Below are 16,118 nucleotides of genomic sequence, written 5' to 3' on the forward strand. Positions count from 1 at the left end.
AGCGCCTCTGCGGAGATGCGTTTTGAAACGAATCAAGTGACATTTTTCGCTTCCTAACCACTTGTTTATGGGCGTTGATCAAGATGAATAAATATTGGATGTGACAATGATTGGATGTCGTGAGAATTAGGTTATAATATTTTGTAGAAGCTATTGACAGACAGCTCTTTTTAAATGTAGGAACTGCGAAAATGACAAATCGAAACAACGTACCTAATATATGAAACACCAAACCGGCAAAAAATGCCACAAATATGATTTTACAAAAAAAAAAAAAAACAGTAAAATCCACAACAAAAAAAGGTTTAAACAATCAAATACAATGGATAATTCCAGAACAAAACTATTAGGAAGGCAAAAAATAAAAGCGAACGCAAATATTAGAAACTAGTGGTCCCGGCAAACTTCGTCTTGCCATCAAGTAGGCTGTTAAAAAACATGACAATGACATGTCTCATACAAAATGACAGTCCCGTCTACTCTCATAGGCCAGGGGAAGTGGTTCAACTAGAGTGAATTTATAGCAGAGAAAAGTAGATTTTGTATGAAATTTTTTTTTTCTATCTTTATTAACGAGATTTTTAGCCCTGGGCTAGTTCATCTCGGGACCAACGGCTTTACTTCCCTTCCGAAGGATGTCGTCACTGAAAATTAACAGGATTTCCCGATGAATATCCTGAGCTTTATATACACACAAACACGTCGGAGCATTTCAGGAACAGAACTACGAAAGAATTTTTAAAATCCGATAATTCGTTCTCCAGCCATTTCGTGACATACAAACATCATTCCATTTTTATTTATATAGATATAGAATAGAGAGATAACTCAGCGCTGAACATATGGTTGAAAATGGCAAATAACAGAAAGCACGCCTACAACTATTTGTCCGTCGTTACTGACACTGTGGCAAAAAATGGCGTAAAATGACAAATAATCTAAAAACCAGCAGTAGAAGTTTTAATTTGCCTTCTACTGCTGTTTTTTACATTAATTTTCATTTTAGGCCATTTTTTGCCAAAAAGCAATCAACTGTAAAATGATGTGGAACGACAAACATAAACAGCATAAAACGGTTGTAGCCGCGAATATTTTGGTCGTTTTCGGAAGCACGGAACTTATAACGCGACGGACTTCGCCATGACTAACACCTTTATTCCGGTTAAACTTCGAGCAATTGGGACACAGATAGTATGATTCAACTAAGATTATATTTCAACTAACTTCAGTCTGGTTTGTGTCTTGCAATATATGCGAAATCAAAACAGAACATTTTTGATAAGTGATTACGGGCAAAAAATAAGAAGAAGGAAAAACAACAACCAAAAACAGCAAACGACGCCGAAAAGAAGCAAACAAGCATCGACAAGAGACGCAAAAAGAGTAGAAAATGCCAAAATAACATAAAACGGAGAACGACAGAAAACGAGATGTAAAAGGTAATAAGGAAGAAGGCCAAAAGATGGAACATATGTGGCAAACAAAGGCGAAGAATGACAAGAAAATGCAAAACCACGATAAAGTGAAAAGTTGGAAGAAGGACTCAACCATGATTCTGAAAAAAAATGCTCTCAGCGTCGAGAACAACATTCTCTTGAATCCTGGGATGGAATTGGATACGGATTCTTAACCGACCTGCAGGAGAATTTGCTAAGAACGTAGAGAAAGGATAATAAAGAAAAATATTTCAGAATCCTGAGAAGAATTTTCCCAGAATCCTGACCAGGATTTTCAAAGAATGCTGACCAGGATTTTCAAAGAATCCTGGGAAGGATCCTCTCAGGATGCTGGGCAGGATTCTCTCAGAATCTTGAGAAGGATGCTCTCAAACTCCTGAGAAGGATTCTCTCAGAATCATGAGATGGATTCTCTTAAAATCCTGAGAAGGGTTCCCTGAGAATCCTAAGATGGATTCTCTCAGAATCCTGAACAGTATTCTCTCAGAATCCAGAGCAGGATTCTGAGAGAATCCTATTACCAGTTCTGAGCAGGATTCTCTCGGAATCCTGAGCAGGGTTTTCTAGGAATTCTGAGCAGGATTATCTAGAAATCTTGGGCAGGATTCTCTCAAAATCCTGAGCAGGATTCCTTAGGAATCCTGGACAGGATTCTTTGGGAATATTGAGCAAGGTTATCACGGAATCCTGAGCAGGATTCTGTCGGAATCCTGAGCAGAATTCTGTCGGAATTCTGAGCAGGATTTTCTCAGAATCCTGAGAGGGATTCTCTCAGAATCCTGAGAGGGATTCTCTCAGAATCCTGAGAGGATTCTCTCAGAATCCTAAGAGGGATTCTCTCAGAATCCTAAGAGGGATTCTCTCAGAATCCTTAGCAGGACGCTTTCAGAATCCTGAGCAGGATTCTCTCCGAATCCTGAGCAGGATTTTCCCCGAATTCTGAGCAGGGTTCTCTCCGAATCCTGATCATGGTCCTCTCCAAATCCTGAGCAGGATTCTCTCCGATACCTGAGCAAGATTTCTTTCCGAATCCTGAGCAGCATTCTCTCCGAATACTGAGCAGGATTCTCTCCAAATCCTGAGAAGGATTTCCTCAGAATCCTGAAACAGGATTCTCTCAGAATCCTGAACAGGATTCTCTCAGAATCCTGAGCAGCATTTTCTAAGCATCCTGAGAAAGATTTTCTCAAAATCCTGAGCAGGATTCTCTCAAATCCTGAGCAGGATTCTCTCCGAAACCTGAGCAAGATTCTCTCAGAATCCTGAGAAGGTTCCCTTAGAATCCTGAACAGGATTCCCGCCAGAATCCTGAACAGAATTCTCTCAGAACCCTGAGCAGCATTTTCATAGCATCCTGAGAAAGATTTTCTCAAAATCCTGAGCAGGGTTCTCTCCGAATTCTGAGCAGGATTCTGTCCGAATCCGGAGCACGATTCTCCCCGAATCCTGAGCAGGATTCTCCCCGAATCCTGAGCAGGATTCTCCTCGAATCCTGAGCCGGATTCTCTCAGAATCCTGAGCAGGATTCTCTCAGAATCCTGACAGGATTCTCTCAGAATCTGAGCAGGATTCTCTCAGAATCCTGAGCAGAATTCTATCAGAATCCCCTGAGCAGGATTCTCTCAGAATCCTGAGCAGGATTCTCAGAATCCTGAGCAGGATTCTCTCAGAATCCTGAGCAGGATTCTCTCAGAATCCTGAGCAGGATTCTCTCAGAATCCTGAGCAGGATTCTCTCAGAATCCTGAGCAGGATTCTCTCAGAATCCTGAGCAGGATTCTCTCAGAATCCTGAGCAGGATTCTCTCAGAATCCTGAGCAGGATTCTCTCAGAATCCTGAGCAGGATTCTCTCAGAATCCTGAGCAGGATTCTCTCAGAATCCTGAGCAGGATTCTCTCAGAATCCTGAGCAGGATTCTCTCAGAATCCTGAGCAGGATTCTCTCAGAATCCTGAGCAGGATTCTCTCAGAATCCTGAGCAGGATTCTCTCAGAATCCTGAGCAGGATTCTCTCAGAATCCTGAGAGGATTCTCTCAGAATCCTGAGCAGGATTCTCTCAGAATCCTGAGCAGGATTCTCTCAGAATCCTGAGCAGGATTCTCTCAGAATCCTGAGCAGGATTCTCTCAGAATCCTGAGCAGGATTCTCTCAGAATCCTGAGCAGGATTCTCTCAGAATCCTGAGCAGGATTCTCTCAGAATCCTGAGCAGGATTCTCTCAGAATCCTGAGCAGGATTCTCTCAGAATCCTGAGAGGATTCTCTCAGAATCCTGAGCAGGATTCTCTCAGAATCCTGAGCAGGATTCTCTCAGAATCCTGAGCAGGATTCTCTCAGAATCCTGAGAGGATTCTCTCAGAATCCTGAGAGGATTCTCTCAGAATCCTGAGCAGGATTCTCTCAGAATCCTGAGAGGATTCTCTCAGAATCCTGAGCAGGATTCTCTCAGAATCCTGAGCAGGATTCTCTCAGAATCCTGAGCAGGATTCTCTCAGAATCCTGAGCAGGATTCTCTCAGAATCCTGAGCAGGATTCTCTCAGAATCCTGAGCAGGATTCTCTCAGAATCCTGAGCAGGATTCTCTCAGAATCCTGAGCAGGATTCTCTCAGAATCCTGAGCAGGATTCTCTCAGAATCCTGAGCAGGATTCTCTCAGAATCCTGAGCAGGATTCTCTCAGAATCCTGAGCAGGATTCTCTCAGAATCCTGAGCAGGATTCTCTCAGAATCCTGAGCAGGATTCTCTCAGAATCCTGAGCAGGATTCTCTCAGAATCCTGAGCAGGATTCTCTCAGAATCCTGAGCAGGATTCTCTCAGAATCCTGAGGAGATTCTCTCAGAATCCTGAGCAGGATTCTCTCAGAATCCTGAGCAGGATTCTCTCAGAATCCTGAGCAGGATTCTCTCAGAATCCTGAGCAGGATTCTCTCAGAATCCTGAGAGATTCTCTCAGAATCCTGAGAGGATTCTCTCAGAATCCTGAGAGATTCTCTCAGAATCCTGAGCAGGATTCTCTCAGAATCCTGAGCAGGATTCTCTCAGAATCTGAGCAGGATTCTCTCAGAATCCTGAGATTCTCTCAGAATCCTGAGCAGGATTCTCTCAGAATCCTGAGCAGGATTCTCTCAGAATCCTGAGGATTCTCTCAGAATCCTGAGAGGATTCTCTCAGAATCCTGAGAGGATTCTCTCAGAATCCTGAGCAGGATTCTCTCAGAATCCTGAGCAGGATTCTCTCAGAATCCTGAGCAGGATTCTCTCAGAATCCTGAGCAGGATTCTCTCAGAATCCTGAGCAGGATTCTCTCAGAATCCTGAGCAGGATTCTCTCAGAATCCTGAGCAGGATTCTCTCAGAATCCTGAGCAGGATTCTCTCAGAATCCTGGAGGATTCTCTCAGAATCCTGAGAGGATTCTCTCAGAATCCTGAGCAGGATTCTCTCAGAATCCTGAGCAGGATTCTCTCAGAATCCTGAGAGGATTCTCTCAGAATCCTGAGCAGGATTCTCTCAGAATCCTGAGCAGGATTCTCTCAGAATCCTGAGCAGGATTCTCTCAGAATCCTGAGCAGGATTCTCTCAGAATCCTGAGCAGGATTCTCTCAGAATCCTGAGCAGGATTCTCTCAGAATCCTGAGCAGGATTCTCTCAGAATCCTGAGCAGGATTCTCTCAGAATCCTGAGCAGGATTCTCTCAGAATCCTGAGAGGATTCTCTCAGAATCCTGAGAGGATTCTCTCAGAATCCTGAGCAGGATTCTCTCAGAATCCTGAGCAGAATTCTCTCAGAAATCTCCTGAGCAGATTCTCTCAGAATCCTGAGCAGGATTCTCTCAGAATCCTGAGCAGGATTCTCTCAGAATCCTGAGCAGGATTCTCTCAGAATCCTGAGCAGGATTCTCTCAGAATCCTGAGCAGGATTCTCTCAGAATCCTGAGCAGGATTCTCTCAGAATCCTGAGCAGGATTCTCTCAGAATCCTGAGCAGGATTCTCTCAGAATCCTGAGCAGGATTCTCTCAGAATCCTGAGCAGGATTCTCTCAGAATCCTGAGCAGGATTCTCTCAGAATCCTGAGCAGGATTCTCTCAGAATCCTGAGCAGGATTCTCTCAGAATCCTGAGAGGATTCTCTCAGAATCCTGAGAGGATTCTCTCAGAATCCTGAGCAGGATTCTCTCAGAATCCTGAGCAGGATTCTCTCAGAATCCTGAGAGGATTCTCTCAGAATCCTGAGAGGATTCTCTCAGAATCCTGAGAGGATTCTCTCAGAATCCTGAGCAGGATTCTCTCAGAATCCTGAGCAGGATTCTCTCAGAATCCTGAGCAGGATTCTCTCAGAATCCTGAGCAGGATTCTCTCAGAATCCTGAGCAGGATTCTCTCAGAATCCTGAGCAGGATTCTCTCAGAATCCTGAGCAGGATTCTCTCAGAATCCTGAGCAGGATTCTCTCAGAATCCTGAGCAGGATTCTCTCAGAATCCTGAGCAGGATTCTCTCAGAATCCTGAGCAGGATTCTCTCAGAATCCTGAGCAGGATTCTCTCAGAATCCTGAGCAGGATTCTCTCAGAATCCTGAGCAGGATTCTCTCAGAATCCTGAGCAGGATTCTCTCAGAATCCTGAGCAGGATTCTCTCAGAATCCTGAGCAGGATTCTCTCAGAATCCTGAGCAGGATTCTCTCAGAATCCTGAGCAGGATTCTCTCAGAATCCTGAGGATTCTCTCAGAATCCTGAGCAGGATTCTCTCAGAATCCTGAGCAGGATTCTCTCAGAATCCTGAGCAGGATTCTCTCAGAATCCTGAGCAGGATTCTCTCAGAATCCTGAGCAGGATTCTCTCAGAATCCTGAAGGATTCTCTCAGAATCCTGAGCAGGATTCTCTCAGAATCCTGAGCAGGATTCTCTCAGAATCCTGAGAGATTCTCTCAGAATCCTGAGCAGGATTCTCTCAGAATCCTGGCAGGATTCTCTCAGAATCCTGAGAGGATTCTCTCAGAATCCTGAGCAGGATTCTCTCAGAATCCTGAGGATTCTCTCAGAATCCTGAGAGGATTCTCTCAGAATCCTGAGAGATTCTCTCAGAATCCTGAGGATTCTCTCAGAATCCTGAGCAGGATTCTCTCAGAATCCTGAGCAGGATTCTCTCAGAATCCTGAGAGGATTCTCTCAGAATCCTGAGCAGGATTCTCTCAGAATCCTGAGCAGGATTCTCTCAGAATCCTGAGAGGATTCTCTCAGAATCCTGAGCAGGATTCTCTCAGAATCCTGAGCAGGATTCTCTCAGAATCCTGAGCAGGATTCTCTCAGAATCCTGAGCAGGATTCTCTCAGAATCCTGAGCAGGATTCTCTCAGAATCCTGAGAGGATTCTCTCAGAATCCTGAGAGGATTCTCTCAGAATCCTGAGAGGATTCTCTCAGAATCCTGAGAGGATTCTCTCAGAATCCTGAGAGGATTCTCTCAGAATCCTGAGAGGATTCTCTCAGAATCCTGAGCAGGATTCTCTCAGAATCCTGAGAGGATTCTCTCAGAATCCTGAGAGGATTCGCTCAGAATCCTGAGCAGGATTCTCTCAGAATCCTGAGCAGGATTCTCTCAGAATCCTGAGGAGGATTCTCTCAGAATCCTGAGCAGGATTCTCTCAGAATCCTGAGCAGGATTCTCTCAGAATCCTGAGCAGGATTCTCTCAGAATCCTGAGCAGGATTCTCTCAGAATCCTGAGCAGGATTCTCTCAGAATCCTGCAGGATTCTCTCAGAATCCTGAGCAGGATTTCTCAGAATCCTGAGCAGGATTCTCTCAGAATCCTGAGCAGGATTCTCTCAGAATCCTGAGCAGGATTCTCTCAGAATCCTGAGAGGATTCTCTCAGAATCCTGAGAGGATTCTCTCAGAATCCTGAGCAGGATTCTCTCAGAATCCTGGAGGATTCTCTCAGAATCCTGAGCAGGATTCTCTCAGAATCCTGAGAGGATTCTCTCAGAATCCTGAGGAGATTCTCTCAGAATCCTGAGAGGATTCTCTCAGAATCCTGAGCAGGATTCTCTCAGAATCCTGAGAGGATTCTCTCAGAATCCTGAGAGGATTCTCTCAGAATCCTGAGAGGATTCTCTCAGAATCCTGAGCAGATTCTCTCAGAATCCTGAGCAGGATTCTCTCAGAATCCTGAGAGGATTCTCTCAGAATCCTGCAGGATTCTCTCAGAATCCTGAGCAGGATTTCCAGAATCCTGAGCAGGATTCTCTCAGAATCCTGAGAGGATTCTCTCAGAATCCTGAGAGGATTTCTCAGAATCCTGGAGGATTCTCTCAGAATCCTGAGAAGGATTCTCTCAGAATCCTGAGAGGATTCTCTCAGAATCCTGAGAGGATTCTCTCAGAATCCTGAGAGATTCTCTCAGAATCCTGAGAGGATTCTCTCAGAATCCTGAGAGGATTCTCTCAGAATCCTGAGGATTCTCTCAGAATCCTGAGAGGATTTCTCAGAATCCTGAGAGGATTCTCTCAGAATCCTGAGGGATTCTCTCAGAATCCTGAGAGGATTCTCTCAGAATCCTGAGCAGATTCTCTCAGAATCCTGAGAGGATTCTCTCAGAATCCTGCAGGATTCTCTCAGAATCCTGAGCAGGATTCTCTCAGAATCCTGAGCAGGATTCTCTCAGAATCCTGAGCAGGATTCTCTCAGAATCCTGAGAGGATTCTCTCAGAATCCTGAGCAGGATTCTCTCAGAATCCTGAGAGGATTCTCTCAGAATCCTGGAGGATTCTCTCAGAATCCTGAGCAGGATTCTCTCAGAATCCTGGAGGATTCTCTCAGAATCCTGAGGATTCTCTCAGAATCCTGAGCAGGATTCTCTCAGAATCCTGAGCAGGATTCTCTCAGAATCCTGAGCAGGATTCTCTCAGAATCCTGAGAGGATTCTCTCAGAATCCTGAGAGGATTCTCTCAGAATCCTGAGCAGGATTCTCTCAGAATCCTGAGCAGATTCTCTCAGAATCCTGAGCAGGATTCTCTCAGAATCCTGAGCAGGATTCTCTCAGAATCCTGAGCAGGATTCTCTCAGAATCCTGAGCAGGATTCTCTCAGAATCCTGAGCAGGATTCTCTCAGAATCCTGAGCAGGATTCTCTCAGAATCCTGAGAGGATTCTCTCAGAATCCTGAGCAGGATTCTCTCAGAATCCTGAGCAGGATTCTCTCAGAATCCTGAGCAGGATTCTCTCAGAATCCTGAGCAGGATTCTCTCAGAATCCTGAGAGGATTCTCTCAGAATCTGAGCAGGATTCTCTCAGAATCCTGAGAGATTCTCTCAGAATCCTGAGGATTCTCTCAGAATCCTGAGCAGATTCTCTCAGAATCCTGAGCAGGATTCTCTCAGAATCCTGAGCAGGATTCTCTCAGAATCCTGAGCAGGATTCTCTCAGAATCCTGAGCAGGATTCTCTCAGAATCCTGAGCAGGATTCTCTCAGAATCCTGAGAGGATTCTCTCAGAATCCTGAGGATTCTCTCAGAATCCTGAGAGGATTCTCTCAGAATCCTGAGCAGGATTCTCTCAGAATTCTCTCAGAATCCTGAGGAGGATTCTCTCAGAATTCTGAGGAGGATTCTCTCAGAATCTTGAGGGGGATTCTCTTAGAATCCTGAGGAGGATTCTCTCAGAATCCTGTGGAGGATTCTCTCAGAATCCTGAGGAGGATTCTCTCAGAATCCTGAGAAGGATTCTCTCATAATCCTGAGCAGGATTCTCTCAGAATCCGGAGCAGGATTCTCTCAAAATCCTGAGCAGGATTTTCCCAAAATCCTAAGCAGGATTTTCCCAAAATCCTAAGCAGGATTTTCCCAAAATCCTAAGCAGGATTTTCCCAAAATCCTAAGCAGGATTTTCCCAAAATCATGAGCAGTTTGCGCTCAAAACCCTGAGCAGAATTCTCTCAGAATCCAGAGCAGGGTTCTCTCAGAATCCTGAGCTGGATTCTCTCAAAAGCCTGAGAAGGACTCTCTCAGAGTCCTCAGAATGAATCACTAAGAATCGTCAGAATGAATCTCACAGAATCCTGAGAAAGATTCGCTCAGATTCCTGAGAAGGATTCTCTCAGTTTTCCGTTATTTTTGTCACTTTCCCCTTTTTAAGAGTCTTTTCCTTCTATTTGCCATTTGTTACGATTTTTCCTTTATTTTTTATGCTTTTTCGTCTTTATTTGTGACTTTTGCTACACCTGTCGTTTTTGTGGAACACTTGGGACGGTTTTGCAAATTTCCATTGTTTTTATTTTTGGTGTGTGACGTTTTTTGCCGCTTTTGCCAAACGTTTGTTTGTCATTTTATTTAAATTTTTTTGAGGTACATAATTATTTTTGTCATATAAATATCATTCGTTGCCTTTTATGTATTTCTTTTGATGACCTTTTATTTTTTATGATTACCACTCATTTTTTTTTTTTTTGTTATTTTTTTGTATTTTCTGAAATCGCTGGCTCTTTTTCCGATTAACTGCTTTTGCCTTTCTTTGTTTTTGTTTCAGTCATTCTTCTATATATTACTAATTTCTCGTGTTTGATCGATTGAATCCTTTGTGTTTAATATGCTGTTATATACCTTTCATAATATTTTGCTAGTTTTTGTTGTTTTTTTTTTACTAATTTTTCAGATATGTATCCGTTTTTTTACAAGTTTAGGAAGCTGTCTATTCCGTCATTTAAGTGTTTTTGTAGCTTTTTTTTTCGTTTTTGTCAGATTGTTATTATTGTTTATTTTTGCTAGTTATTGCTGATGTTTTGTGATTATTTTTTATTTGTTTTTGGCTTCAATTTTTGTTGTTTGTTTTACAAATTTAGTGGTTCTCTTGCCAATTTCTACAATGTTTTAGTATATGGCTTCTTTGTACTGTCTAATTTATTCCGTTCTAATTGCCGTATTTTTTAAAGCTTTAAGCGTTGTTCGACGTTATTTTGCAGTTATAGACATGTTAATTGTTTTCAACATTTTTTTTTCCAATTTTTCCTGTTTTATGTTTTTGGGAAGCATGTGGTAGACGATATTTTCATAGCTCTTACAGAATTTTGGCATTTATTACAGTTTTTTCATGATAGTTTATGATGTTTTTGCCACTATATAAAATTTTCTTTTTTATTGCCGCTTTTTCCATTATTAAGGTTTTGTTTTTCTTCTATTCGCCATGTGTAGCTATTTTTACCCCTTTTCACTCTTCTTTGAATGTCGTTTCGTCTTTATTTATGTGTTTTGCTGCTTTTTTCGGCTTTGTGAAAGATTTGTGATGTTTTTGCCAATATCTACCGAGTTTAAAAGTGTAACGTGTTGTGTCATTTGTGCCAAAAGTTTGTTTGTTATTTTATTGTTCTTTAATTTAAGTATTTTGCTGTTTCTTGTCATATGGGAATCTTTTTATGCCTTCGATTTAGTTTTCGTTGTTTGATGCTAGTTGCTGTTACTCTGACGTTTTATTATGTCTCTCAGTTTTTTGGCTGATTTTTAATCATTCTTTAATTAATTTGGCTGTTCTTCAGCATATTTTATCTGTTATGTCGATTTCATTATTTTGTTTCTTCATCCTGTTTTCATTGAACTATTTGCCATTTTGCCGTTATGTTAGCATTCTTTTCGTTTTTCGTCACTTTTTCATTTTTCTTCCGCTTTCTTTGTGACGTTTTGTATGTTTTCTGTATTTATATTTAGTTATCATAAGCTTTCTTTATTTTTTTCCATATTCTTAAGAGATGCTTTTTATGAATCCTTAGAGATTTTCTTCTTAAACGTTAGAGGTTGTGGAGACTACTTCTCACTGTTTTTTTTTTTGCAGTTCTATTTCAGATAACCTTTTATTTTGATGCTCAAAAGAGTATACAAACATTATCATCATAATCATTCCCCCTTTGAATGAATTTAACTACAAGCAAGATGAATGAAAATTTCCGGGTCATAACCTCACTTCCCATTTGCGACCACAATGCGAAGGGACGACAGAGTTTACGATGATTGGAAACCGCAGTGAAAACAAAACCAGAAAGAACTCCCTCCACACAACGAAAAACCCGACCTAATTAGGAAGTTAGATTTATCTGTTACTCACATGTCGTTAATGTATACTGCGTGTAACTACAACAGCAAATTGCCTTCACCATGGAAACGCGAGCGGGGGTCTCCCTGGATGTCAAACCGTTTAAATGCGTATCTTCCCTTTCTTTGGCCCTTTCTCTCGCATCCAAGCAGCCTAGAGCCCTACCGAGGTCGAAGCAACAGTTTGACGTGACGAAAACAAGGTGACAGATGATTCGAACCAGAATCAGAGTATGGAATGGAGACGCAACATCAACAACGCATGTCAACCTTGCTGTCAGGTTGTCATAACATTAACCTGACGCAGCCATGCTTTCGGGTATTGTCGCTCCCATGCAGCTCCATGGCATTCCCATCAATCATCCCTCTATTGTCAGAAGTACACGTAATCTCAAAACCGTCGGACGGGGCTACTTTTGATTCCAGGGGCTACTTTGGACACTCACCTTTTATATTTATTAGCAGCGTAAATATTAATCTGAGCTATTTTGTGTCTTCAGCACTTTTATTAACCAATATATGCTCTACCACTAGGCATGATTTTTCTTGGAACAATATCAACAATAACAGGATAAACAAGAAAACATTTCAAAAAAGCCCGAATAAATATTCACAAGGTATAAAACATTGGCTATACAAACATTGTTTGAATTTTACCCATGTCTTGGAAACTTATTGGGAGCATCACAAAACTATCAAATCGTCATGTTTCATGAAAATCTTGTGATTTGTTTTGCTTAAAATTGTTGTTTTATTTAAATACTTGATCGAAGGTCTTATTTTTGCGACTTTAATTTTATTATAATGTTTTGGTTTGTGTATTTTACAACTTAAAAAAAATAAAATAAATGTTTGTAAAAGTGAACAGCCATAAAACGCATATATTTTAATACGTACCAATGCCAAATCCACAACATAATCTCTAAAAAACAATTTTTTGTCATAATTTACATGAATTTGTAGTACAGAACAGTTGCATCTTTCAAATGCCTAAATTAAAATACTCTTAAGCCAGCTCTAAACTGCTTAGAAGCTAAAAGCATATTACAAAAGCAAACTTACTTCTTTACGATTATGCTAAACTTTACTTCATAGATTGCGTTTTTTATGAAAATTACTGACTGGTATTAAATTAGTTACCAGTATTATTGTGATCCTTCAACATATCGTTCATATAACAGTAAGAATAGAAAAAAAGAGTTTTTGTACATAACTCGTTTATCATCGCAGTACCTCGTAGTCACGACGTTCGTTTATGTCAACTTGAAAATCGAGCATTCGTAACTGATAGTTCCATTTAAGAGGAAGTTGAAAATTTAAGTTTCATACTGCAAACTGAGAATAGTGAATGGAATCTTTCGTTCTAATTTGTTATATATGTGTAATTGATTCTAGCTTTGCAATTTTCTACATTAAGTTTATCAATGAAAAACGTTTCATAACATCACAGTGGACGACAATTTATTGAATCAGTTTGAAAGTTATAAAAAAAATCATTTCATTAGCAAATTGTGAAAATGTCCAAAGTAGCCCCTTTTTTGTCTTGAAGGACACGTTTTTTTCGCTATTTAAGCATTTTTGTTATTTCTTGATGGATTTGCCTCATATTTTGCACATTTGTTACGTACATATACAACTTAAATATAGGCAAAAATTATCAACATCTATCCATAATTCTAAGAGTTACAAATCCTCAAAGTTAAAGAATGTGGAAATAATGTCAAAAGAAGCCCCGTTTGACGGTACCCGAAAAAGGGAGAAAATTGATTTATCTCTTCTGAAATACACCGCGACCGCGAACGTAAACAACTTCGAACTCTATATGGATGCTATTTTCGGCTAAATGGCATTTTCTTTTTTGACCACCCGTCCGTCCGTTGCCACAGAGACGGATCGGAGTCAGTCAGACAGAGACAGTGCACGGTGGTACCGTCCATAGGCCGTAAATCGGAAAATAAATAGTCTGCTTTCCGAAATAATAACGAAAAATCGGACTCTTCTTAGCATACGCATCATGTGTTATTTGCACACATCCCGTAGTAATTGTGAAGAGGCAGAGTTATTCTCGGTCTCTAGAAGGAACAATCATTACACACTAACATTTCTTCCCGATCCCAACTGACTGTAAGGACTTAGTCGGTGCCGATATTGTTCAATAATAGAAGAGCTGCTAGCTCAAAAGTTTCGTATGATATTTTTTTACGAAATGTATTGTAAGATTATTTATGACCGCTTCGTAGAATAACCGGAACCACTGTGCTGCGCGGGAAGTGGAACAAATTAAGCTCAATTAACGCATGTTCTATACAACTCTTCGGATTCGAAAACGGGAAGACGGACGCATAATTGAATCTGTGCCTCGTTTTTGTTGTCGTTGCGGTGGCGGGAGTTCAACTCGTTCGATTGGTACATATAATCTGTTTTCCTCTAAAAAAAAATAAAATGAGGAAATTTCAAACAGATTCTAGCCCAAGTGACCCCAGGTCTTCCGAATCAATTGACTCGGGACACGTGCTCAATTGGATGGATCCGGTGGGAACTGGAGATGCGGTCGAAGTGGATAGTGGCCTTGCTCTAAATTTTCGGGATTTTGATGGTTCGGGCTGGCGGGTGGTCTTTCAGAAGAGATTCCGCTTTCCAGCGCAATAGGCAAATCGAATTAATTGCGATCTGCTCTGGCAGATGATCGTAAATTAATTGATGATCGGTCGATTCCCTGTCTGGCCTCAGATCTCGTGCTAGATGAAACGGCTAATTTTGGCTTTTCGCAGAAAACAAAAGCTGAGGAAAAGATCAAGTTACTCTGATCGTTCATATTCATCAATGCAGCTCCGAAAGATTAGCGCAAAATGTCCATATCTGTCTCAGGGTTCCAAGAGAGAATCTTTCACAAAATTCTGAGAGAATTCTGTCCAGGATTCCGAGAAAAGTTTTCTTAGTATTCCGAGAGAATCCTGCACAGGATTCCAAGAGAATCCTGCTTAGGATTAGGGAAAGTGTATAACTGGTACATAGTGGTTCCCTATTTGACCATATGTGAAATATTGATAACTTTCACATTTTAAATCTTTTTGAATGTTTTAACATCACGATCTATCTTAAATCTAACTACTACAACACACAAAAATTTTCAAAATTTGAAGACATGAAAGTAATCAGGTATGGCGAAATAGGGAACCAGTATGTCCATAACTGGTACACCTACCCTATGAGAGAAACATGCTCAGGTTCCCGGTAGAATTATGCTCAGGATTCCAAGATAGTTATGCTCAGAATTCCGAGAGAATTCTCCTCAGGAAGAATCCCTCTCAGGATTCTGAGTAAATCCCTCTAAAAAACAAAACGATGCAGAACGGTAAAAGTAAGTAAACTGATTAAGAGTCAGCAATTTCAAAAACCGATTAGAAAAGAAACAACAACAAAAAATAGGATCGCAAATTTGATAAAAAAATATACCGAGGCAGAAAAGGCAAAAAACGTCACAGAAAAGATAGAAATTTGCAAAAACAACACAAATTGTCCACAAATCCGAAAAAAGTGGCAAAAAGAAAACAAAAAATATTAATGAAAGAGTAAAAAAATAAATAGAAAATCACTGAACATGGCAAATATAAGCAGAAAAGCGTTGAAATAGGAAAAGCGTCAAAATAGCAGAAAACTTATATAGTGACGAAAACATCATGAATCGTCACGAAACAGGAACATATTTGCGATACAAAAAACCTTCAAAGATTGCCGAAAATAAAAAAAAACTGAAAACGACCAGTACGTCTGTAGCTGCAAAATAAAGTCGAATAATGCCAAAAACTAAAAAAGTGGATTTAAAAGAGATGCTGCATAAGAGCCAACAACTTTTATAGAATTCTGCAGAAAACGACTAAATTTGTAAAAAAAAACAACAACAAACAGCATTAAACAAATTAAAAAAAATAAATAAACAAAACCAACAATCTGCAACAAATGACAGAAATAAACCCACCTAAGTAACGGTAAAGCCAAAAGTGTCAGAAGACACAAATAAAGCAAGCATTAATGAAACAGTCAACAAATGAAATTAAAATCGCTAAACACGGCAGGAACAACAAACAAAAAACGTTGAAAACTGAAAAGCGACAAAATAGCACAAAACTTAGGGAAAGTGTACCAGTTATGGCCATAGTGGTTCCCTATTTGGCCATATGTGAAATTTCGATGACTTTCACATTTTTAAACTTTTTGAATGTTTCAACATCAAGATATATCCTATATCTTACTGCTAAAACACACAAAGCTTTTCAAAATATGGAGACATTCAAGTTATCACGTATGGCGAAATAGGGAATCATTATGGCCATAACTGGTACACCTACCCTATATGGTGACAAGAACAAAATAAACCGTCATTAAAAAACGGTACAAAATGCGAGAATTCTACAGAAACTATAACAAAAATCAGCCGTAACATGTTGAAAAAAACTTTGAAAACTAGCGAAAATTAAAAAAAAATAATGAAAACAACCAGTGCGTCTATAACTGCAAAATAACGCCAAACAATGGCAAAAATACTAAAACATAGGTCGATAAAACATCACATAGGCTTCGAAGGAAAAGGTCGCAT

At 40.4% G+C, this 16,118-nt stretch overlaps 1 protein-coding gene across 4 annotated transcripts in view; it reads right to left on the reverse strand.

Annotated features, from left to right (window-relative positions):
* Positions 1–16,118, reverse strand: part of LOC5569551 (proto-oncogene tyrosine-protein kinase ROS) — a 147,424-nt gene that overhangs the window by 11,549 nt on the left and 119,757 nt on the right. The window lies entirely within an intron of this gene.

The sequence above is a fragment of the Aedes aegypti genome, chromosome 1, assembly GCF_002204515.2.
Source record: "Aedes aegypti strain LVP_AGWG chromosome 1, AaegL5.0 Primary Assembly, whole genome shotgun sequence".
NCBI lineage: Eukaryota > Metazoa > Arthropoda > Insecta > Diptera > Culicidae > Aedes > Aedes aegypti.